Genomic DNA, 24,793 nt, shown 5'->3' on the forward strand with positions numbered 1-24,793 from the left:
CTGAGTGATGTAAAGGGTCCATTCATGAGAAGATATTAGGGGAGAGAATTCTAGGAGACAGCATGTGTAAATGACCTGAGAGAGATGGATATTTTGTTTTTGGAGGCAAGAAGACAGGTGTGGCTGGGATGGAGTGATCTGGAGATGAAGTCCAAGTGGTAGGTACAGGCCAGATTATGTGGAACCCTGTGAACCATGTAAGGAGTTAAATTTCATCAAGAATCAATGGATAGATACCAATTATAGTTTTCAACAAGGGAATAACACAATCTAATCCCTGTTTTTAAAAGTTCAATTTGACTATTAAATGGAGAATAGATACAGGAAGGTAAAAATGGAAACAGGGAGATCAGTTATTAAGCACTGCAGTTGTCTAGGTGAGAAATGATGTAGTTTGGACAAAGGTGATAGCATTGGAAGTTATGATAAATGTTGGACTTGGGATATTTTGAAAATGAAGACCACAGAATTTGCTGATGGCTTGGAGCAGGGTGGAGGGAAAGGGATAATTAAAATTATTTGATAATCAAAATTATGAGTAATCAGTGATTACACTTAGATTTTTGTCATGGTGCTGGTAACTGAGATGGACGTAATTGGGGGGAGGTTCAAAATTTGCGGAAGATAGAAATGAAGAGTTTTCCTTTAGCCATTAGTTTAAGAGTCTATTAGACCTCCTAGTGGAGATGTTGAAGAGGAAGCAGTAGGACATCAAGAGTTGTGAGCTTAGGGCACAGGTAGGAACCTGGAAGTAGAATACAAAGGTTAGAATATGGAGTATGGGGACTATATAATATCTGTGTGGTCTGGTAATATTTAGCCTATTGGTAATTATATAATGTCATGGAACTAGATGAGATTATCTAGGAAGAAGTAAATATAGAAGAAAAGAGAGCCAAGGACTGAACTCTGGAGAATGCTAACATTGAGAGAAGGAGGAGCCAGCAATGGAAACTGAGAAAAAATGCCAAAGAATTAAGAGGAAAACCAGTAAAGCATCCTTCACTGGAAGCCAAGCGAAGCAAGTGTTTCAAGAACAAAGCTATTATCCATTAAGTTAACACTTTGGAGAGGCTGAGTAATTTGGAGACAGATGTGGCAAGATAGAAGTTTTTAATGACCTTGATTTGAGCAGCTCCGTGGGAGTGGTGGAGACAGAGCTTGATTGGAGTCGATTAAAGAGCAAATGGGAGTAAGTGGAGACACTTTTTCCCAGAGGAGAAGCAGAGAAATGGGCAGAAGCTGGAGGACGTATACGGTCAAGGAAGTTTGGTTTATTTGTTTGCTTTCAAGGTGAGAGACTTTTTATAACATGTTTACATGCTGATGGAAACGATCCAGTTAAGAGAGGGAAAATGAGGAGGGAGCAGAAAAGGAGGGTAGAAGAATTTCAGTAACAAAATTTCTCAATATGGGAGAAGGAATGGGATCCAGCGCACTGTGGAGGGTTGGTTTAAATGGACCAAGGAGAGGTCATCCATTGTGTCAGGAAGAAAGACAGAGTGGATGGGTCCGATGCAATTAGGTTGGAAGATTCAGTGATAAGAAAATGAGGACTTCTTTTTCTCATTGCTTTTCATTTTTCAGTGAACTACAGATCAAGGTCATCAGCCCAGAGTGAGAGGCAGAGGGAGGGCAGAGTGTTGAGGGTTTGAAGTGAGAGGAAAAAATACATAAAATAAATTTTTGGTAGAGTAGGAAAATGAATTTACTATGAAAGATAGAAGGATGCTGACGGGGTGTTTCTTGAGGTTTATGGTCATAAATTTATTTTTAAAAAATGAATAGTTTTCTTAAAATTATTTCTTAAAACTTATGTGAGATCTGGTAACTCAAGTGTGTGTTTTTCTCCAGCCACTTTCAGGTACTGGGGTGCAAGTGGGGAGCAGATAGGTTTTGGTTTTTGCTAGGTAGATAGGTTTTGGTTTTCTCTCAGATACTTTAAATTAGAGACAGATAGGCAAAAATCACTGAGTAAAATTCTAATTTTAGAATTAGAAAGAGAGAGAGAAAGATAGAACAAGACATATTCAAGTTACTAAAAACAGTGCCTGGCATAGTGGAGGAGAGGTTTCCAATGAGCCGGTTGCTAAAATTCTAAGTGAAATGCCAAGAGAGGGATTGGGGAGATAGTAGATAATTGTAAGAGACTCATTGCAAACAGAATTGTGCTTGGCAAAGTCTCTTAGATCTGAAACTTAGTGGAGATATATCTGGTTAAGATAGTTCACAGCCTGGCCTTAGCGAGTTCGAAACAATATCATCACCATGACTGTCAATTAGCTTACAATTTTTATTTTTTATTTTTAGTACTTCCACCATGCAAAGCCCTGCATTATCTGTAACGAAGAGAAAGCACAGTCCATGTCTCCGGGGAATTGACATTCTACCAGAGATCTGGTAGAAAAGATAATTCGATGTAGAAAATGATCCAGAATGGTTTTGTTGAGTAGTCTGTTTTAGTGGGAAAGCAACAGGCCCACTAAGTTGTTTCTGTGCTCTCCTAAACTGGAATGTAAATATTTATGGAACACAGACCTCTTTTAATCAGTAGCACAGTTGGGTCTCTACAAATATGGAGTTCTCCTTCAGATACTTCAAATTAGAGACAGATATCAGGAAAAAAATCACTGAGCGAAATTCTAATATATCAGATATAAGCAGATATTCCCAAGAATTCACGTATATGATTTGTGATCAATACAAAATGAATGATTTTTCTCTTTCTCTTCCTCCTTCTCTCCTTCTTCCTCTTCTTTTTTGGTAAAGATTAGGTAACAAGAAAAGAGATAAAATAGTGTCTTGCAGATCCATAGTCTCTTTCCTTCCTCCCTCCCTCCCCCCCTCCCCCCTTCCTTCCTTCCTTCCTATAATGAGTTTTGCTTTTGTTAAAGTAGCCCAAGTTCATTATAAATATAAAAACAATAGAAGAAGGTACAAAGAAAAATGTGATTGCCCACCTCAAATTCCACCTCCCAGAAATAATCATTATAATTTTGACGATTATCATTCTAGAAATCTCTCTATGCTTATGCGTGTAGGTAGAATAATAGACAGCAAGAACTGATAACTAAGTTGTTGTTCTTCATCCTTGAACTTGGGGGAAAATTTGTAGCCAAGGTCTTTCTTGCAGATGATCACCACTTATCAATGTTTCTTGGAATTGCATGTGCCCTTTCAATATACACATTTATTTTCCCCTTAATTATCAGAGAAGCTTAGCTGCACTATATCTTTGAATACTTTCTCTGTTGCATTTATTGTGTTATCTACCTTCTATATATGTTACTTTTTTTATAATTGTGTTAGGTTTTGTATCTTTTCTCTGCCTTTACTTGATTTTCTCAAGTGTTTCCTCTAGTGAGTAATTTAATTTTCAACCTTGTCTATTCAGTTCTTTGATCCTGCTAATGTGTTTGTTATTTTATTAATTTAATTTATACCGACCATCAACTTCTTTCCTTACTTGTGCAATCCCTTTTTCTAAAACTTATTTTGAGTTCCACCATCTGGTTTTGAGCTTGTTTAATTGAATTCATATTCAAATAATTTATTTTGTAGATTAAAGCACTCACAACGAATTTTCTTTAAAATCTTTCCTAGAAGTTAAGAGCCACTAATAAAAAGAGATGCTCTTATCATTACAATTATTGATTGGATTCACCTAGTTTGAATACCTTTTCTTAATAATGAAAGTGGTTTTAAAGTCCTTAAAAGGAATTACTGAGAATGGGAGGCCACACCCTGCAAAATAAACTGTTTAAACTGAAACAAATAGTTCATTAGCTTAGGCATATATAAAGAAAAATCTATAAATAAATTACATATAAGCATGACTACATATTGTTCGGGGGTTAACTGTCAGCTTGACTCATTAAGGTGTTCGTGAACCCTTAACCGTGAGAGGCTAGGAGGGTCTCTGGCTAGTCGTGATTGATCCTCTCCTGTTGTCATCCTTGTTCCCTTCCATTTACTGATCGTCTTCTGCATCGCATGTTGACCCAAGTGGGCTCATGTTGGACTGGTCATTTTCAAGACCAAAACCAGGCATAGTCGTGGAAATGTTTCAGTCTGTCTACCTTTGTTCAAAGTTAGACTTTGACATATTGCTTCTCCGTGAACTCAATTTCTGTAGTTTAGTTATCTGTTCTGTTCGACACTACACGGTTACACGTAATATGGATTGCTCCCAAGAGGTGCAGCACTCTTCCAATGCACAAGTTGCAAAATTTCTTGGCACAAAACGTCTTCCCCTTCTTCCACAGTTGTAGAAGACATTTTATAGACTTTCTGCCTGTGGATGAGAAGGGACTAATTCCCCATCTGGATACCACCTGTAAGAGTTCACACCTTTTCTCAGAAGAAATTTAATCGATAGCAGCAAGCTATTTCATGTCTTTTTAAGCAATCCATGCTGCCATTCTCTAAGAGTTAAGTATAAAGATTCTTTATGGGTTGTTTTCCTAGGATGTTATTATTTATAGGATCAGTGCCATTTGTATTTAAAATTTGTTTAACAGAAGCAAAGTCAACAATCAAATATATATTTCCCCATGCAAAAATAATCATGTTGTATCTTCATGAGGGACTGTTTGAAGAAAGTATATAGTGACTAAAGTGACTTTGATTATGTATTTTGGTTATTATCTAGCCTGTCAACTCACTCCAACCTAATTGGAGGAATAAAAAGTCGTGTCTGTGGCAAAGCAATGAAACAGTGAACCCATTAAAGCAGTGTTTCTTAAATTATGTTTGAAGACTATCTACACTAGAATCATCAGGGAGATGTTAAAATGCATATCTTTGGACCCTAATTCCAGGCCCATCAGAGACCTCTGAGGATTTGGTTAAGACCATGAAGTGTTTGAGAACCATAGTATTAGTATTAGAAGTTGCCTGTATGATCCTCAGTGAAAATGAACTTTACTAAGAAATTTAGAGAACAGGATGAATTTTTATCTGTGCAAAGAAAATATAAGCCACCACTTTAGTTATGCTTTCAATGTTTTAAAATCATTTCTGAGCTATCTTCAAGGTGGGGGATGGAGAATTAGTGGGCTCTCCTGGTTAGGGAAGCAGTGGAAGTGACAAAAATGCACAAACATCTAATCGTTCACAGATAAAAAATGCTTAATTATTAAAGCATATACCTTCTGGAGAGCTGGCCATAGCAAAGGTTTCCTGAGTCCTGTCTCAAGTACCCACTGCCAAGAGCAGCTGTCTTCTTCTAGGAGGAAGATGCACCATCGTCTTTCTCCTGGCTCTCGAGCTGTTGACCTGGGATATGTACACTGCTGGTGGAAAAGAATGTGGACATTTCCCAGCTGGGCATGAGGGAGAGCTCGCCCCTGAGTCTGCCAGTGACTCGGGAGTCTGTTTATTCTGAAATTGAATTTACACCCACACTTTAGCTTACCTGTGTGTGAGCTTGGCTGTATTGCTCTGACAATCCATTTCATCACAGCTTCAGCAAGTACATGATGTGATTCAGTAATGGGTGCAGGTATTTATTTCAATTTTTTACACCTTTATCAAAGTATAATTTACATGGAATAAAATGCACCCATTCTCAGTATAAAGTTCAATGAGTTTTGACAGATGTATGCAACTTTGTAATCACCATCACAATCAAGTTACAGAACATTTCTATCACCCAAAAACGTTCCCTCATGCCACTTTGCAGTCACCCCCCTCTCCTACCAGCCACAGTCCTGGGCAAACACTGATCTGTTTTCTGTCATTTTTGAATAGTTTTGCTTTACTGGAATTCCAGATAAATGGAATGATATAGTATGCATGTCTTCTTTAGCTCAGTAAAATGTTTTTGAAATTTATCCATGTCGTTACATGTAACAATAGTAAAATAGTCTATTTCTTTGTAATGTTAAGTGGTAGTCCATTGAATGGATGTACCACAATTTGGTTATCCATTCACTTATTGATGGATAGTTGGCTTGTTTTCCAGTCTTGGGGCTACTATGATTAAATCTGCTATGGATATTCTTGTAAGGTAGGCATATAATTTAATCAGTTTTGGGATTAATGACTTAATTTGACTTAATTTGGGATTAATGACAAAATTAATTTGGGTCAAATGACAGATGTATGTTGAACTTTATACGAATCTGCCAAACTATTTACAAAGTAGTTATACCACTTTACTGTCCCACCAGGATTGCATGAGATTTCCATTTGCTCCAGTCTTTTAATTTTTAGCCATTCTAATGGATTTGCGATGGTATCTTAATGTGGTTTAAATTTGCCTTTTTCTTTTGACTGATGTAGTTATGCATTTTTGGATGTATTTAGAGGCCATTTGTATATCTTCTTTTGTAAAGTGTTCAAACCTTTTGAAAAGTTTTTAAAATGGGATTTTGTTGTCTTGTTATTAAGTTCTGAATACAAGTTCTTTGTCAGATATACCTGCACACACAATTCATATATATATATGAATTCATATATATATACATACACACATTCATATATATACACATATATACATACAAATGAATGTGTACGTACATTCACGTATATATGCTCATATATACACAAATATATGTGTATATGTATACGTGTGTATATATATACACATATATATAAACATTTCATCCCAGTTCCTCCCATTTTGGTGCTTAACTTTTTATTTTCTTAATGGAGTCTGTGAAGATCAGATTTTAATTTTGGTGAAATTCAATTGATTAATGTCAGGTTTTTGCAAAGTTTTCTCCCTTTGGAAGATTTATCGTTTGGGTTTTTACATTTAGGTCTATGATCCAGTTTGAGTTAATTTGGTGTATAATCTGAGGAAAGGTCAAAGTTCATTTATTCGTGTGCATATCCAGATGTTCTCCACCATTCAATGAAAATACTACTCTCCATATTGAATTACCATGGTACTTTGTCAAAAATTAATTGATTGTATATGAATCTATTTCCAGAATCAGTGGAGGAGACTCTGTTCTCCTCCATTGATCTGTATATCTACCCTTTACGAAGAGTACACTATCTTGATTATTGTAGCATTATAGTGAGTCTTCAGATCAGGTAATGTAAGTCCTCCAACTTAGTTATTCTTTTCAAAATGATTTTGACTATTCTAAGTCCTTCACATAGTCATGTATATTTTACAATCAACTTGTTTTCTACAAAAAGCTTCCTAGGATTTTTTTGTAAATAATTTTCTTTCCTGTAATAATACATATATAATGTAAAGTTTGCCATTTTAACCATTTTAAGGTATAAAATTCAATGACATTAATTACATTCGTGATATTATGCAACCATTGCCACTACTTCTGAAATTTTTCATGGTCCCAAAAAGAAACTCTGTAGCCATTAAGGAGTAACACTCAGTACTCCCCAGCCCCTGGTAATCTCTAATCTACTTTATGCCTCTATGAATTTGTCTATTCTAGGCATCACATATAAATGGAATCATATAGTATTTGTTCTTTTGTGACTTATTTCACTTAACATAATGTTTTCAAGATTCATTCATATTGTAGCATGCATCAGAACTGCATTCCTTTTTATGGCTGAATAATATTCCATTGTATGTATGTACCAAAAACATCTTACTGAGCAAAAGAAGACATGCATACTATATCATTCCATTTATCCAGAATTTCAGAATAAGCAAAAGTATTCAAAAATGACAGAAAAATTTATCCATGTCATTGCATGTAACAATAGTAGAATAGTCTATTTCTTTCTAATGTTAAGTAGTAGTCTACTGAATGGATGTATCCCAATTTGGTTATATATTCACTTATTGATGGATAGCTGGCTTGTTTTCCAGTTTTTTGGCTATTATGAATAAATCTGCTATGGACATTCTTGTAGGGTAGGTATATAATTTAATCAGTCTTGGGATGGTTGGGTCAAATGACAGATGTATGTTGAACTTTATAAAAATCTACTGTAGTAAACATTGACATGCAAGTATGTTTGAGTACCTGTTTTCAATTATTTTAGCTATATATCTAGGAGTGGAATTGCTGGGCCATATGGGCCTGCTTGGCTTTCAGTTGAGATTGTGCTGAATTTGTAGAACAATTTGGAGTGAATTGATATCTTAATCTTAACAATGTTAAGTCAACTGACCCATGAACATGGTATATCTCTGTCATAGTGTGGGCTGGCTTAACCAAATACCATAGACTGAGTGGCTTAAAAAACAGTTTTATTTTCTTACAGTTCTGTAGGCTGGGAAGTCCAACATCAAATCAGTAAAGTAGATGTAATGCTGATGCTTCTTTTTTCTTGACTTGTAGGCAGCTGCCATCTTACTGTGTGCTTGCATGATCTCTTGTGTGCAGAGAGAGAGAAACAAATTCTCTCATGTCCCTTCTGTAAGGGACATAAGACTAATTTCATCATAAGGGCTTCACCCTCATTATCTCGTCTAAACCCAATTACCTCCCCAAGGTCCCATTACCAAATTCCATTACATTGGGAATTAGGACTCCAACATATGAATTTAAGTGGGGGTACGCCTCAACTACTTCCTTATTTAAGACTTTAACTTTTCTCAGTAATATTTTGTAGTTTTAAGTATACTTCTTGTGCACACATTTTGTTAAATTTATTTCTTAGTATTTCATGGTTTTTTGATGCTATTGCAAATGTATATTTGTTTCATTTCCAATTTTCTGTTGTTTATATATAGAAATACAAGTGATTTTTGTTACTGATCTTGTATCCTGCAACCTTGCTTAGTTCTAGTGGCTTTTTTTTTTTGGTAGATTCTTAAGATTTTCTACATACCCAATACCCAAACAGGTTGTCTGTGAATAAAGATAGTTTTGCCTTTTCTTTTCCTATCTGTATGCCTGGTATTTCCTCTCCCTCCGCCCTTGCTTTATTTCACTGGCTGGAACCTCCTGTGTAAGGTTCAATGGCACTGATATAGATAAACATCCTTGCCTTGTCTGCAGTCATATGGAGAGGACATGCAATCTTTTACCATTAAGTATGATATGAACTGTAGGAAATTTAATTCCATTTTAATATTTGTAACTAATATGATCAGTTTATTGGCTACACAGGCTTTTGCCTTATCCAGAGTCTGTAGTCAGTGATGATGGTAGCTTCAGGCCCTTTAATTGTGTTTCAATTAGAGCAGTGCTTATTTACCTATGTTACATATGATAGCTGCTGCATAACATTTTATTTTCCAGATTCCATGGCTAAAAATAATTTTAAAATTACTGGCATAACGTCATGCTATTGACTTTTTTTTTTTTTTTTGCGGTATGCAGGCCTTTCACTGTTGTGGCCTCTCCCGTTGTGGAGCACAGGCTCCGGACGCGCAGGCCCAGCGGCCATGGTTCACGGGCCCAGCCGCTCCGTGGCATGTGGGATCTTCCCGGACCAGGGCATGAACCCGTGTCCCCTGCATTGGCAGGCGGACTCTCAACCACTGCGCCACCAGGGAAGCCCCTATTGAATTTTACTGACGTTCAAAGCAGCTACTGAACCCTATGGATGAAAACACTATGTACTATGAAACTTGATTTTCCTTGAAGTAGGGCGCATAAGATAAATTCCTAATGGAATTTAGTACCAAGACCACACTTGGAATTAGTATATAAAAGTATTACAGATCTGCTATATATAGTCATGAGAAATTGCTTAATCAACTATATATCCATTTTCCCCTTAGTCTTATGGAAGCTCAGAGCTAAATTTTGTGCGTAATCACATCAATGATGACTTTTATATTTGCACCCACTTTTCCAGCGCTTTGGTATGTTTTGATTTATTTTCATCTTAATCTATTTATGTCTTTTTTTGCAGGTCATTTGAAATCCTATTAGAAAGGATTTAGAAGTTTAAATAATTATCTCTTTTTAAATTAATAAAAAAGCTACTTCATAAAAGGACCTACCTTTTAAATATTTAATTGGAATAATATCTACCTTTAAGTAGTTTAATGGAAAGCTATAAATGGAAAGTCTCTAGGCTTAGGAACACTATCTTTTATTAGCCTTGTGAGATAAGCTTCCAAAGAGAAACATTGGGAATGATGATCTCGTTGAAGTGAAACTGAAATGCTTGTGACTAAAACAAAGGAAAACAAAACCCAGAGACCTGTTGTTTTCTTCAGTGATCCAAGAGAAATTGTTGAATATCCTGAAAATAACCTAATAAATGAAACACTAAAGATTCACAATGACTCAGGTTTCTGGGTGAGGTGGGAAAAGAAAGTTGGGGGTGCCTGAACCAAGATGGCGCAGTAGAAGGATGTGCTCTCACTCCCTCTTGTGAGAACACCAGAATCACAGCTAGCTACTGGACAATCATCAACAGGAAGACACTGGACCTCACCAGAAAAGATACCCCACACCCAAAGACAAAGGAGAAGCCACAAGGAGATGGTAGGAGGGGCACAATCACAGTAAAATCAAATCCCATAACTGCTGGGTGGGTGACTCACAGACTGGAGAACACTTATACCACAGAAGTCCGCCCACTGGAGAGAAGGTTCTGAGCCCCATGTCAGCCTTCCCAACCTGGGAGTCCGGCAACGGGAGGAGGAATTCCTAGAGAATCAGACTTTGAAGGCTAGTAGGATTTCGTTGCATGACTATGACAGGACTGGGGGAAACAGAGACTCCACTCTTGGAGGGCACACATGAAGTAGTGTGTGCATCTGGAGCCAGGGGAAGGAACAGTGACCCTGGGGGAGACTGAAACAGACCTACCTGCTATTGTTGGAGGGTCTCCTGCAGAGGCAGGAGGTGGCTGTGGCTCACCGTGGGGACAAGGACACTGGCAGAAGAAGTTCTGGGAAGTACTCCTTGGCATGAGCCCTCCTGGAGTCTGCCATTAGCTCCACCAGGTAGGTTCCAGTGTTGGGTTGCCTAAGGACAAACAACCAACAGGGAGGCAACCCAGCCCCACCCATCAGCAGTCAAGCAGATTAAAGTTTTACTGAGCTCTGCCAACCAGAGCAACAACCAGCTCTCCCCACCACCAGTCCCTCCCATCAGAAAACTTGCACAAGCCTCTTAGATAGCCTCATCCACCAAAGGGCAGACAGCAGAAGCAAGAAGAACTACAATCCTGCAGCCTGTGGAACAAACACCACATTCACAGAAAGATAGACAAGATGAAAAGGCAGAGGGCTATGTACCAGATGAAGGAACAAGGTAAAACCCCAGAAAAACAACTAAATGAAGTGGAGATAGGCAACCTTGCAGAAAAAGAATTCAGAGTAATGATAGTGAAGATGATCCAGGACCTCGGAAAAAGAATGGAGGGAAAGATCGAGAAGATGCAAGAAATGTTTAACAAAGACCTAGAAGAATTAAAGAACAAACAGAGACAAACAATACAATAACTGAAATGAAAACTACACTAGAAGGAATCAATAGCAGAATAACTGAAGCAGAAGAACGAATAAGTGACCTGGAAGACAGAATGGTGGAATTCACTGCTGTGGAACAGAATAAAGAAAAAAGAATGAAAAGAAATGAAGGCAGCCTAAGAGACCTCTGGGACAACATTAAATGCAAAAACATTCGCATTATAGGAGTCCCAGAAGGAGAAGAGAGAGAAAAAGGACCCGAGAAAATATTTGAAGAGATTACAGTTGAAAACTTCCCTAAAATGGGAAAGGCAATAGCCACCCAAGTCCAGGAAGCGCAGTGAGTCCCATACAGGATAAACCCAAGGAGAAACACGCCGAGACACATAGTAATCAAATTGGCAAAAATTAAAGACAAAGAAAAATTATTGAAAGCAGCAAGGGAAGAACGACAAATAACATACAAGGGAACTCCCATAAGGTTAACAGCTGATTTCTCAGCAGACACTCTACAAGACAGAAGGCAGTGGCATGATATACTTGAAGTGATGAAAGGGAAGAACCTACAACCAATATTACTCTACCCGGCAAGGCTCTCATTCAGATTCGATGGAGAAATCAAAAGCTTTACAGACAAGTAAAAGCTAAGAGAATTCAGCACCACCAAACCAGCTCTACAATGAATGCTAAAGGAACTTCTCTAAGTGGGAAACACAAGAGAAGAAAAGGAGCTACAAAAACAAACCCAAAACAATTAAGAAAATGGTCATAGGAACATACATATCGATAATTACCTTAAGCGTGAATTGATTAAATGCTCCAACCAAAAGACACAGGCTTGCTGAATGGGTACAAAAACAAGACCCATATATATGCTGTCTACAAGAGACCCACTTCAGACCTAGAGACACATACAGACTGAAAGTGAGGTGATGGAAAAAGATATTCCATGCAAATGGAAACCAAAAGAAAGCTGGAGTAGCAATACTCATCTCAGATAAAATGGACTTTAAAATAAAGAATGTTACAAGAGACAAGGAAGGACACTACATAATGATCGAGGGATCAATCCAAGAAGAAGATATAACAATTATAAATATATATGCACCCAACATAGAAGCACCTCCATACATAAGGCAACTGCTAACAGCTATAAAAGAGGAAATCAACAGCAACACAATAATAGTGGAGCACTTTAACACTTCACTTACACCAATGGACATATCATCCAAACAGAAAATTAATAAGGAAACAGAAGCTTTAAATGACACAGTAGGCCAGATAGATTTAATTGATATTTATGGGACAGTCCATCCAAAAACAGCAGATTACATTTTCTTCTCAAGTGCACATGGAATATTCTCCAGGGTAGATCACATCTTGGGTCACAAGTCAAGCCTCAGTAAATTTAAGAAAACTGAAATCATATCAAGCATCTCTTCTGACCACAACACTATGAGATTAGAAATGAACTACAGGGAAAAAAACGTAAAAAACACGAACATTTGGAAGCTAAATAATACGTTACTAAATAACCAAGAGATCACTAAAGAAATCAAAGAGGAAATCAAAAAATACCTAGAGACCAATGACAATGAAAACACGATGATCCAAAACCTATGGGATGCAGCAAAAGTAGTTCTAAGAGGGAAGTTTATAACTATACAAGCCTACCTCAAGAAACAAGAAAAATCTCAAATAAACAATCTAACCTTACACCTAAAGGAACTAGAGAAAGAAGAACAAACAAAAACCAAAGTTAGCAGAAGGAAAGAAATCATAAAGATCAGAGCAGAAATAGAAACAAAGAAAACAATAGCAAAGACCAATAAAACTAAAAGCTTGTTCTTTGAGAAGATAAACAAAATTGATAAACACTTAGCCAGACTCATCAAGAAAAAGAGGAAGAGGACTCAAATCAATAAAAGCAGAAATGAAAAAGGAGAAGTTACAACAGACACTGCAGAAATACAAAGCATCCTAAGAGTCTACTACCAGCAACTCTTTGCCAATAAAATGGACAACCTGGAAGAAATGGACAAATTCTTAGAAAGGTATAACCTTCCAAGACTGAACCAGGAAGAAACAGAAAATATGAACAAACCAATCACAAGTAATGAAATTGAAACTGTGATTTAAAATCTTCCAACAAACAAAAGTCCAGGACCAGATGGCTTCACAGGTGAATTCTATCAAATATTTAGAGAAGAGCTAACCCCCCTCCTTCTCAAACTCTTCCAAAAAATTGCAGAGGAAGGAACACTCCCAAACTCATTCTATGAGGCCACCATCACTCTGATACCAAAACCAGACAAAGATACTACAAAACAAGAAAATTACAGACAAATGTCACTGATGAATATAGATGCAAAAATTCTCAACAAAATACTAGCAAACAGAATCCAACAACACATTCAAGGGATCATACACCATGATCAAGTGGGATTTATCCCAGGGATGCAAGGTTTCTTCAGTATACTCAAATCAATCAATGTGATACACCATATTAACAAATTGAAGAATAAAAACCATATGATCATCTCAATAGATGCAGAAAAAGCTTTTGACAAAATTCAACACCAGTTTATGATAAAAACTCTCCAGAAAGTGGGCATAGAGGGAACCTACCTCAGCATAATAAAGGCCATATACGACAAACCCACAGCAAACATCATTCTCAATGGTGAAAAACTGAAAGCATTTCCTCTAAGATCAGGAATGAGACAAGGATGTCTATTCTCACCACTATTATTCAACATAGTTTTGGAAGTCCTAGCCACGGCAATCAGAGAAGAAAAAGAAATAAAAGGAATACAAATCGGAAAAGAAGAAATAAAACTGTCACTGTTTGTGGATGACATGATACTATACATAGAGAATCCTAAAGATGCCACCAGAAAACTACTAGAGCTAATCAATGACTCTGGTAAAGTAGCAGGATACAAAATTAATGCACAGAAATCTCTTGCATTGCTATACACTAATGATGAGAAATCTGAAAGAGAAATTAAGGAAACACTGCCATTTACAATTGCAACAAAAAGAATAAAATACCTAGGAATAAACCTACCTAGGGAGACAAAAGACCTGTATGCAGAAAACTATAAGACACTGATGAAAGAAATTAAAGGTGATACCAACAGATGGAGAGATATACCATGTTCTTGGATTGGAAGAATCAATATTGTGAAAATGACTATACTACCCAAAGCAATCTACAGATTCAATGCAATCCCTATCAAATTACCAATGGCATTTTTTACAGAACTAGAATAAAAAATCTTAAAATTTGTATGAAGACACAAAAGACCCTGAATAGCCAAAGCAGTCTTGAGGGAAAAAAACGAGGCTGGAGGAATCAGACACCCTCACTTCAGTCTATACTACAAAGCTGTAGTAATCAAGACAATATGGTACTGGCACAAAAACAGAAACACAGATCAATGTGAAAGCCCAGAGATAAACCCACGCACCTATGGTCACCTAATCTATGACAAAGAAGGCAAGGATATACCATGGAGAAAAGACAGTCTCTTCAATAAGTGGTGCTGGGAAAACTGGACAGCTACATGTAAAAGAATGAAATTAGAACATTCCCTAACAACATACACAAAAATAAACTCAAAATGGATTAAAGACTTGAATGTAAGACCGGACACTCTATAAATCTTAGAGGAAAACATAGGAAGAACACTGTTTGACATAAATCACAGCAAGATCTTTTTTGATCCACCTCATAGAGTAATGGAAATAAAAACAAAAATAAACAAATGGGACCTAATGAAACTTCAAAGCTTTTGCACAGCAAAGGAAACCATAAACAAGATGAAAAGACAACCCTCAGAATGGGGGAAAATATTTACAAAAGAATCACCAGACAAAGGATTAATCTCCAAAATATATAAACAGCTCATGCAGCTCAATATCAAAAAAACAAACAACCCAATCCAAAAATGGGCAGAAGACCTAAATAGACATTTCTGCAAAGAAGACATACAGATGGCCTAGAAACACATGAAAGGCTGCTCAACCTCACTAATTATTAGAGAAATGCAAATCAAAACTACAATGAGGTATCACCTCACACCGGTTAGAATGGGCATCATCAGAAAATCTACAAACAATTAATGCTAGAGAGGGTGTGGAGAAAAGGGAACCCTCTTGCACTCTTGGTGGGAATGTAAACTGATACAGCCACTGTGGAGAACACTATGGAGGGTTCTTAAAAAACTAAAAACAGAACTACCCTATGATCCAGGATACCAACTACTGGGCATATACCCAGAGAATACCATAATTCAGAAAGACACATGCACCCCAGTGTTCATTGCATCACTATTTACAATAGCCAGGTCATGGAAACAACCTAAATGCCCATCGACAGACAGATGGATAAAGAAGATGTGGTACATATATACAATGGAATATTACTCAGCCATAAAAAGGAACGAAATTGGGTCATTTGTTGAGATGTGTATGGATCTAGAGACTGTCATACAGAGTGAAGTAAGTCAGAAAGAGAAAAACAAATATCACATTGTAACGCATATATGTTTAACCTAGAAAAATGGTACAGATGTACTGGTTTTCAGGGCAGAAGTTGAGACACAGATGTAGAGAACGAACGTATGGACACGAAGGGGGGAAAGCCGTGGGGGGGTGGTGGTGGTGGTGTAATGAATTGGGTGATTGGGATTGACATGTATACAGTGATGTGTATAAAATGGATGACTAATAAGAACCTGATGTATAAAAAAATCAGTTAAATAAAATTCAAAAATTCAAGAAAAAAAAGTTGGGGGTCACTGTGAGCCATTTCAGTCTATCCTTATGCTTGTGGAAGTAGTTTATTTTTCTGTGGCAATAACCAGAACAAAAACATTTTAATCATAGTGATTATAGTACCACCTAATGTAATCACACATGAGTGTATTAATGCTAATTGTAGATGTCTTGACCTAAAAGATACAGTGAGAATTATTTTATAAAACATTGAATTCTCTACCACCCTAAGTATTTAATTTTTTTATATGCAATGTTTTGGGAATAAAGACACATTTACTTTAAAAACATTCCTGTGTCTTTATATTTTAATATTAGTATGTACCTTTAACATTTGAGAGTAATATTAAAGTTCTGCTAATTACTTTACGTGGATTATTTCATATTTCTCACAATAATTCGCAAAAATTCTCTAATGGCAATTACACTTATGTCCATTTCACGGATGAGAAACTGAACTTAGAGACGTTTAGTAATTTGCCCAAAGTCATAGTTAGTAAAAGGTAAAATCAGGATTTAAACCGTAACTGTCTTAATCAATGTCTGAGTTGGAAGGCATTTGGCTGTAGCAGTGGCTTACACAAGCAAAAAGTCTTTTCCTCGCATCGAGTGTTCTGAAAGAAGGAGACTACTTGCATTGGTTTGCTTGCATTGCTCGATAATGCTATTTTATCCTCGGTTTCACTGTTCCCAGCAAGTTGGTTTTTCGTTTTCACATTTTTTTGCTTCATGGTTGCAAAATGCAAAATGCACAATGCAGGCCCAGGCATCATATGTCCAAGACAGGAAGAATGGGGAAGTGGCAGTGCCAGCCAGAATTGTGTCAATGGGCATCCTCGGCTGCAAGAAAAGCAGCGAAAGTAAGCAAAAGGTGACTGGGGCCTGGGAATTGCTCTTTGGCTGGCCAAAGAGTGCCTGACACAATAAATATTTCATAATGTCATTGCTGTCAGGTTGTAGTGGAATTTGATTATGTGTAAGTTTTAAAAGTGGTGATTAAAAGAGGGAGAGTGGAAGAGAATATTTCACTTCTCTTAGAAGTTTTCATTCAATTTTCCATCAGAGAGCTTTGGGATACTCTTCTCTGCCACCTCCTTGCCCCATTTTTGCAGTACTGTATTATCTTTCCCCAACATGCCCCTGTAGTGGATACAGTCATGTGTATCCTGTCAGGGTGTGGGGATGGCAAGAAAGAGGGACGCGAACCTGGACCCTGCTCTAGCTTACGGTTTAGTTGGGAGATAAGGCAAACATTCATTATAGTAGAAAGGGTACAGGACACCATGATGAGAGGTGCACATTTCATATTATAATATTATCAACGTTATGAAAAGGAGATAAGCTTGAATAATCATGCACTGTTGAGAGAATTTAAGCTGGTAACCAAGAAGCAGAGTTATAATTTATTATTTTGTTAACTTCTAACTTAATAATTAGAGTACCCCAGAAGATAACAAAAAAGTAAAAAACCAAAGCCCAAAATAAAACGGTATCAGGGATGAACAGTTAAGAGAATGAAGGAAAACTCACTGAAATGAGCAGCTGTTAGTAAAGTTAGAGCTTGTCTTGGTGAATTAATCTAGTTAGTTTCAAATCATTTTGCTTTAAGAGCCCCAGTATGATCTCTGCATCTAGGTAGGGTTAATATTATAAGGGTAATGACCAAGTGACCATCTTAATGTCTGGTACCTCTGGAAATTTTTATTAATGGGATATAATTTTATAGGCTTGAAAGAGGTTATGTGGGGTCCTTTATTTAAAAAATCATATATCAATGTCTGGTCTGTGCTGGGAAATACATCCAGCCCCAGAGCCATAGAAATCACGGTTCTTATACTCAGGAGCTTGTGGTCCAGGGGGGCCGGTCTTCCAATGCCCATTCAGCTCTCTTATTTTATGGACCTACAGCCGATCCTATTTAAATGCCAAAGGCAATTTGGCTGTTTCAGTGAACTGAGTGATCAAATTAGGCCAAAATGCAAAATGGACAGTTAATCAGAACAGTCCAGCTACATGTGTGAGCTGACGCATACCTACATATGTTCCTGCCATTCAAGATAAAATGTAGATTTATGTATGTCAGTTAAAATGCTGCTTTCGTCCCATGAATACGAAGAACTCACTATCTACTGTTGTTAAATTTGACAAAGTATCTGGAAATTACTAACCCAATTTAAAAATATGGTTTTATTGGCAGAAAAATGATTCCTATAAGTACACTCAATAGAGTGCCTGGCACTAATAGGTACATAATTAACAATTTGACGAGTGAATGTTCCTGGATGAAAGCAAATAAATCACCATTTCTCTGCAGAACTTTATTTTCTAAGAGTTAGTAGGACTCTTCTAACAAATCCTTACGCTTATAAAGAAATAGACATTTTAGAAAAGTTATGGTTTGTGTTGGTTAATAAGTCTAGTTAGGTTCAAATTATTGTGCCTTAAGAGCTTCTATAGCAGTTTTCCTAGGAATGCTTAAAGTGATATGTGAAAGTCTTCTCCTGGCGTATCTAAATCCTCTGTTAAACTGACAAGTTGTTTTGATGTTCTTTGCACAAAATGACATAACGTCATTTCTTGTGCAGAGCAATGTGCTGGCTGGCGGTTGTTCGCTTGCTGTGAGGTTTTGATGGAAGTGTTTTGTTACAGTAGCTTGGTATATATTCCTCGGCTTTCAGCTTGAAAAGCTCGGTGCCGCTGGGCTGCCACTTCTTCAAATTAGGGACTTCAGTGTCTTTCACATTTTGAAAGCTCTATGCCAAGAGGAAAGTGGACCATTCATTGACCTGTTTTTCTGCAGTATCATTTCCTTCAAATCCCAAGCCTATTTCCACTCACTTGCTAATTTAAAAAAATGGAATGGGTGTCTACTCCCGTGGGTAGAGAAGAAATCTGTTTATGACAGGTGTCAGAACTTGATCAGAAGGTTATTTAACTCTTTGGCTGCTGGACGATTTATAACGATGTTTTATCTGCACAGGTGCATGTTCGAGATGTACCTGTGAAAAGATGTACTCCCTGCCCTTAAAGAACTTGGCATTTAATATGCAGAAATCGTGTTAGGATCTGCTATAGGAGAAGGCACAGAGCTGGATGGTGCACAGCAAGAGGGCACCTGGGCCGGTGTGTTGGGGAGCAGGGAGACCTTGGGTGCCTGTGTGGAAGCAGCCACAAAATAATTTCAGATATGAAAGCGAAAATGTTATACTTTTTTCACAAAATTAAAAGCTTTAATATTCTTAATATTGAAATTAGATTCCAAATATGGAAATAATTTTGAAGATGGAGAGGCAGCCTGGCAGAGTGCTGAAGAGCTCAGACTCTGGAGCCAGATTTCTAGGTTTGCATTCTGAATTTACCATTTATTAGCTCTGTGGACTTGGGCAAGAGCCTTAACCTGTTTATGCTGCAGTTTCTCTGTCTGTAAAATGGAGATCATGATACTACCTAACTCATGAGGTTGTTAGGAGGATTAAATGGATTAACATATATAAAAGGCTTCGAACATAGCAAGTACCATATGTGTCTGTTAAGTAAATATTGCCATAGAAATACAGAAGGGTTTAAGCACAATTATTTGCCTGTGACCTGTGATATAACCTATGTCTTCTGTACTCTTCCAAGTCAATGAAATTAATTCTGGTAGCCTGAAGCTCCTATAAAATGGTATTGAGAAGTGGGTTAAACATTGATTGGCTATGATCTCATCTAGTGAAATTGCTTATGCATATTAATGTATATTGTATTACATGTATGTATGTTAATAATTTTGAATATTTTTCAAGGGATCTTGAAAAATATAAAAGTAACAAATATAAAAGTCTACAGATGGACTTCCCTGGTGGTCCAGTGGTTAAGACTTTGCCTTCCAATGCAGGGGGTGTGGGTTCGATCCCTGGTCGGGGAGCTAAGATCCCACATGCCTCACAGCCAAAAAAAAAAAAAAAAAACAAACCCAAAAAACCTAAAACAGAAGCAATATTGTAATGAATTCAATAAAGACTTTAAAAGTGGTTTGCATCCAAAAAAATGTAAAAAAAAAAAAAGTCTACTGAGTTTCTCAGAGTCTAGTATATTTATGATAATAGAAACTAATTATGAAAAAGAAGGAAAAAATGTTGGACTTTAGTTACTTTAAGCATCAGTTAACCTGTATTAGAGACATAATACAACTACAAGAATTAATTTAACTGCAATAAAATATGACAGAAAGATACATTTCCTTTCCCTTGATTGCTAGAGCAAGTTATGATAATAATAAAAGAGACTTGAACTTTCTTTTATACATCTAATCTTCATGAAAAAGGACATAGATATTTTTGAAAAGGTAACTAGAACATTCCAATAAAGAATCTTTCATTAGTTCTGCTTCAATTCCTAATAAACTCAAATTGCAGTCATGTTCTTTGGGCATGTAAAATACATAGAAGATAAACATTTAGGTTTGAAATCACAATAAAGTAATGAGTTTGCTCTTTTTATTTGTTATCCTCCTGGCCAGTGGTGAAATTATTAATCACTACTAGATCCTGTGTTCAAAGGCTGGGCTGATTTTAGTTTGTGGGTGTTGAACCAAAAGTTGCCTGTAGAATGTCAGTCTGTAATTAATTCAAGCTAGTGAGCTTTGGATCCTATGGAAAAAGGCATAGTGTAAGCTTCAAATGGGTGTAAAGGAAATGGGAAAGGTATACACAATTGGCTGAAATAGTTTGCTTGTGCTTCTTAAAACTCCCATTTATGTCAGTGAACTCAGTAAATTATCTCTAGAAGCTTTTTTTCTTCCTTCCCTCGTGTGTGCTCTGTGGAAGAAGTGTTTGGTGGAAACTTGGGAGGAAGATAATTAGAAAAGTTTTAACTAGATAAAATGAGGAGACATATGCAGGTACATAATAAGTCATAGGAGCCAGTGGTATAGCAGCCTGAAAAATCCAAAATCATTTTCAGAGACCAAATAGGTTATTTATAATATGTGTAACGGAAAAGGTCACTTTAATAATAGAATTATTCAGTTTTAGCATTATTTTTTCAAAGCAATAAGTTCATGATAAAGAAATTTGATTCTATGATATTAGGGATATTAGGGAGCCAAGGTGGGTTCATAGGTAGGGTGATGACAAGCTATAATTTTTCTTATTCAAACAGTATTTATTTGTCTTCCCTCTGTCAAACCTTGAGTCAAACACTTTTCCTGGCCTGCTTGGGAAGATACAAGGAAAGGAACATACAGAGCAGATGAGATGTGGAAGAAAGAACGCTGGGAGATGGAGATAGCTCTTTCACATGGCAAGGAGGATGAGAAAGGCCATCATCAGGCAAAAGACCCCCATGGTCTCCAAGAGGGCAAAGCCCAGAATGGCATTAAGAGCAGAACTGTTGCTTCAGAGAAGGATTCCTGGCATAATCAATGATGAGGCTCCCAAACACAGTCCTAATCCTAGCCCCAGAGCCAACCCCTCTGACCATGGCAGCTCCAACCTCAGTGAACTTGGCTGCTGTGTCAATGTTCCTTGCAATGGTGCCATTTTGGAAGCTGCTGCTAGGGATAAGTAAGGTCAGGGGACATGGGGCTGCCAAGCTGCTGAGGCTCTCATCTGTCAGCACCACCTCAGAGAGTGGTTGGCTCAGCAGCTGAGACGTGATCCTGACCAGTGAGGGGATGGAGATGAAGTTGGGGCAAGCATGTGTTTTCTGGGGGTGGGGAAGTGGCAAGAGCTGCTCCCAGGGCAGAGAAGACAGAGAGGGGCAATGACAGACTGTTTTAAGATTAACCATGATTTAGTGTACATGATCAATTGCAAGGAAGAGAAATTGAGACATTAAACCTTTTGGGGAGGTTGCTTTAGTAATCCAGGTATGAGTAGTGACAGCCTAGATGGTATAGCCCACTGGCAATAGAATAAAGATTTTAGTTCAAGAGACAGTCTGAAGATCTAATGACAAGGTGAAGAAGCTGGAGGTGGAGGTCTTCCGGGAGGGAATGTCTAGTAGTTTTTGCTGTACTATTTGGGAATAGAAATAGTTAAGACTAGCCACACCTAAAAATGTGATCACTGAAACTATAAAGCCTGGAGAACCCTTGATGATGGAATAACGCATACAGAATTAACTGTGGGTAGACAGTTAAATGAGAAAAAGGCAGAAAAAATAGTAAAATAGTAAACAGTACTGTGGAAAATGGTTATTTTGACAATTTAAAATAATTAGTTTCAAGTATTTTTGTAATGGTATCTTTCTTTATGAAAAAAATCTTGATTTATGATGGGAACACAACAAGCTCTTTTTCCTCAAGAAGGGACAAAGTTAAATAAAGCTTTGAAATCAGAAGTCTTAAGATGAAAAAAAAAAAAAAAAAGCTGTCGGTAGAAATTCTAAAGAAAAAAGGAGACTGAACAAAACAACAGTAGATTCAAGGAAATCCTAAAACCATCAGTGTTTGCGCTATGAAGACTGTCAAGGGAGAGCAGGCTGGTGACTGGAGGGATGGGCCCACTTGAATGAAACAAAAATTCCTTGTTGCCATGGGGCTGAAAGGGAGATACACTAGCATTAAAATTCAAAACTTAGGGAGTTCACTGGTGGTCCAGTGGTTAAGACTCCGTGCTTCCACTGCAGGGGGTGTGGGTTCGATCCCTGATTGGGGAACCATAATAAGATCCAACATGCTGTGCGGAGTGTGGCCAAAAAAAAGAAAGAAAAAAATCGTTAACTTAAATAATCTTTTCCATTAGCTGTTTACCTGTTATTGTTGGTTTTTCCACTAGAATGACAGCTCCATGAGAGCAGGTACATATCTGTTTTGTTCATGGTGATATATCCAGCAGCTAGAAAAGAAACTGATAAATATGTGTTGAATGAAGAAATGAGTAAACAGTTTCACACTCTGATCTTTAGCAGGGGATGAGTCTGCCCAACTCCAAGAAGAAAGTTGGCCAAAGTCAAGAACAAAATGGCATCCTAGTCACTGGCCACATGTGGCTATTCAGCAGTTGAAATGTGGCTAGTACACCAAGGAACTGAATTTTAACTTTAACTTTAATTTACTTAAAATTAAATTTAAATAGCCCTATGTGGCTAGTGGCTGCATTGGACAACACAGGTGTATAGAAAGACTTCACTCATTAGGAAAACCTGCCTCCTCTGGGCAGATGTAATCTGTGTGAGAGCAGTGGCTTTGTCAGGAACTAGAATTAGACTGGGACTTGTGAAGGAATCAAGGATCAGCTTCTAGGGCTATTTTTAAAAATTAATCTGTAGCCCAAGGGACAGAAAGAGTCTGCCAAACTCACATGAGGTCCCAGGTCACTTCACCAGGAAAGGAGACCAGAGAGGTATTTGGGGCCAAATCAGTGGTAATAAAGTTGTGCTTACTCAGTGTCTTTATGAACATGTCTGTTAGGAAATTCACTGTCTGTGAGAGAGATCTCTGTAGATGACTAGAATAAATTCAAGATTTAGGGATTTTGGTCACTTTCGTTGTGACACGATCAACAATAATTGCATTCAGTCATTAAAACATGGACTAGGCATATATGATAAACTCATAACAAGCGCTCGAACACCCAGGAACTCACAGTTTGGAAAAGCAACATCTTTGAATATTAAAGTATAGCAGAGAGTAAAAAGTACTTATATATGTAAAAATATTTATTAAATTAGAGAAACATTTGTCATACTTATACTTACCTAATTTATGTTAGATTTTGGAATGGTCTACTGTGGTTTTTGTTTTAGCAGATTTACCTGCTTAGTTGTAGCTTGCTTGGGCAAATATTAGAATTATTCTGATTTCCTTGAGCTTTCTGTGACTGGGCCATGGGAGGAAGAGGGAGTCGTTCAGGAATGTGTTAAATTGGCCTTGTATTCAGAATTCACCCAGTAATAATACATATCAATATCATGTATTGAACTGTGTGTAGGAGCAGATGTTTGGCATGTTTCGGGCTGCTTTTGGGAATAGTCTCTATTGAATAAAGGAAAGTACACTTCACATCCATTCATGTAATTTATGAAAGTGAATAGGGATTTCGCACAAAGAAAGAATGCTAGATGGACTATTATATTTAGCAAGATAAAGCACGCTGTGTGCAAATTCCCAGAGTCAGCCGGTATAGAAGAGGACAAAGAGATATTAATACATTCCTGGGGAAGGAGATAATCAGTTCTCTAGAGAGCAAACACGTGGTTCTCTTAGGATTTCCTGAAGGCTTGGTTCCCGTCTCCACGCTAACCATTTGTTTTCATTGTTTTTATTAGAGAAAATCTTTTGCAAGAACTTAATTTGCACCACAAGAAAATGTTTGAATATTAGAATATCGGGCTGGGAGGGACTTCCAGAGATTATCTAGTCCTATCACCTATCTGATGCTTGAATTAATTTTGCAAAAGCTCTGCCAAGGATCTTCCAGTCAGGGCTCCAGTACATCCTGGAGAGAGTGGCCAGTAGCTCCATCCTTGGAGAACTTTGACACTGAGATATTAGTACAGAATCTAATTCTGCTGCTTTGTGCCTTCCATTCATTATCTTATTTGTAACTATTGGGTCCAAACAACAACACCTCCAATTCTTTTTCCCATGAAAGTCCTTAGGATATTTAAACATGATTATCAGGTCTCCAAGGCTAAAGATGCCTGATTCCTTCAAGAACTCCTTGAATGGTGCTGATTTGACACCATCGCGGATCACTCCTGAGTGTACCCAGT

General features: G+C 37.4%; 1 protein-coding gene and 1 pseudogene across 4 annotated transcripts in view; one reads left to right on the forward strand and one right to left on the reverse strand.

Moving 5' to 3' along the window:
* The window catches only part of GRM8 (glutamate metabotropic receptor 8), a gene marked incomplete at both ends in the record, with an annotated part of 755,346 nt that overhangs the window by 227,918 nt on the left and 502,635 nt on the right, over positions 1-24,793 (forward strand). The window lies entirely within an intron of this gene.
* Positions 21,370-21,865, reverse strand: LOC309827667 (ATP synthase F(0) complex subunit C2, mitochondrial-like; annotated as a pseudogene). The gene has a single exon. The product of its transcript is annotated as an ATP synthase F(0) complex subunit C2, mitochondrial-like (transcript).

This window comes from Grampus griseus, assembly GCF_964374135.1.
Source record: "Grampus griseus genome assembly, chromosome: 9".
Lineage (NCBI taxonomy): Eukaryota > Metazoa > Chordata > Mammalia > Artiodactyla > Delphinidae > Grampus > Grampus griseus.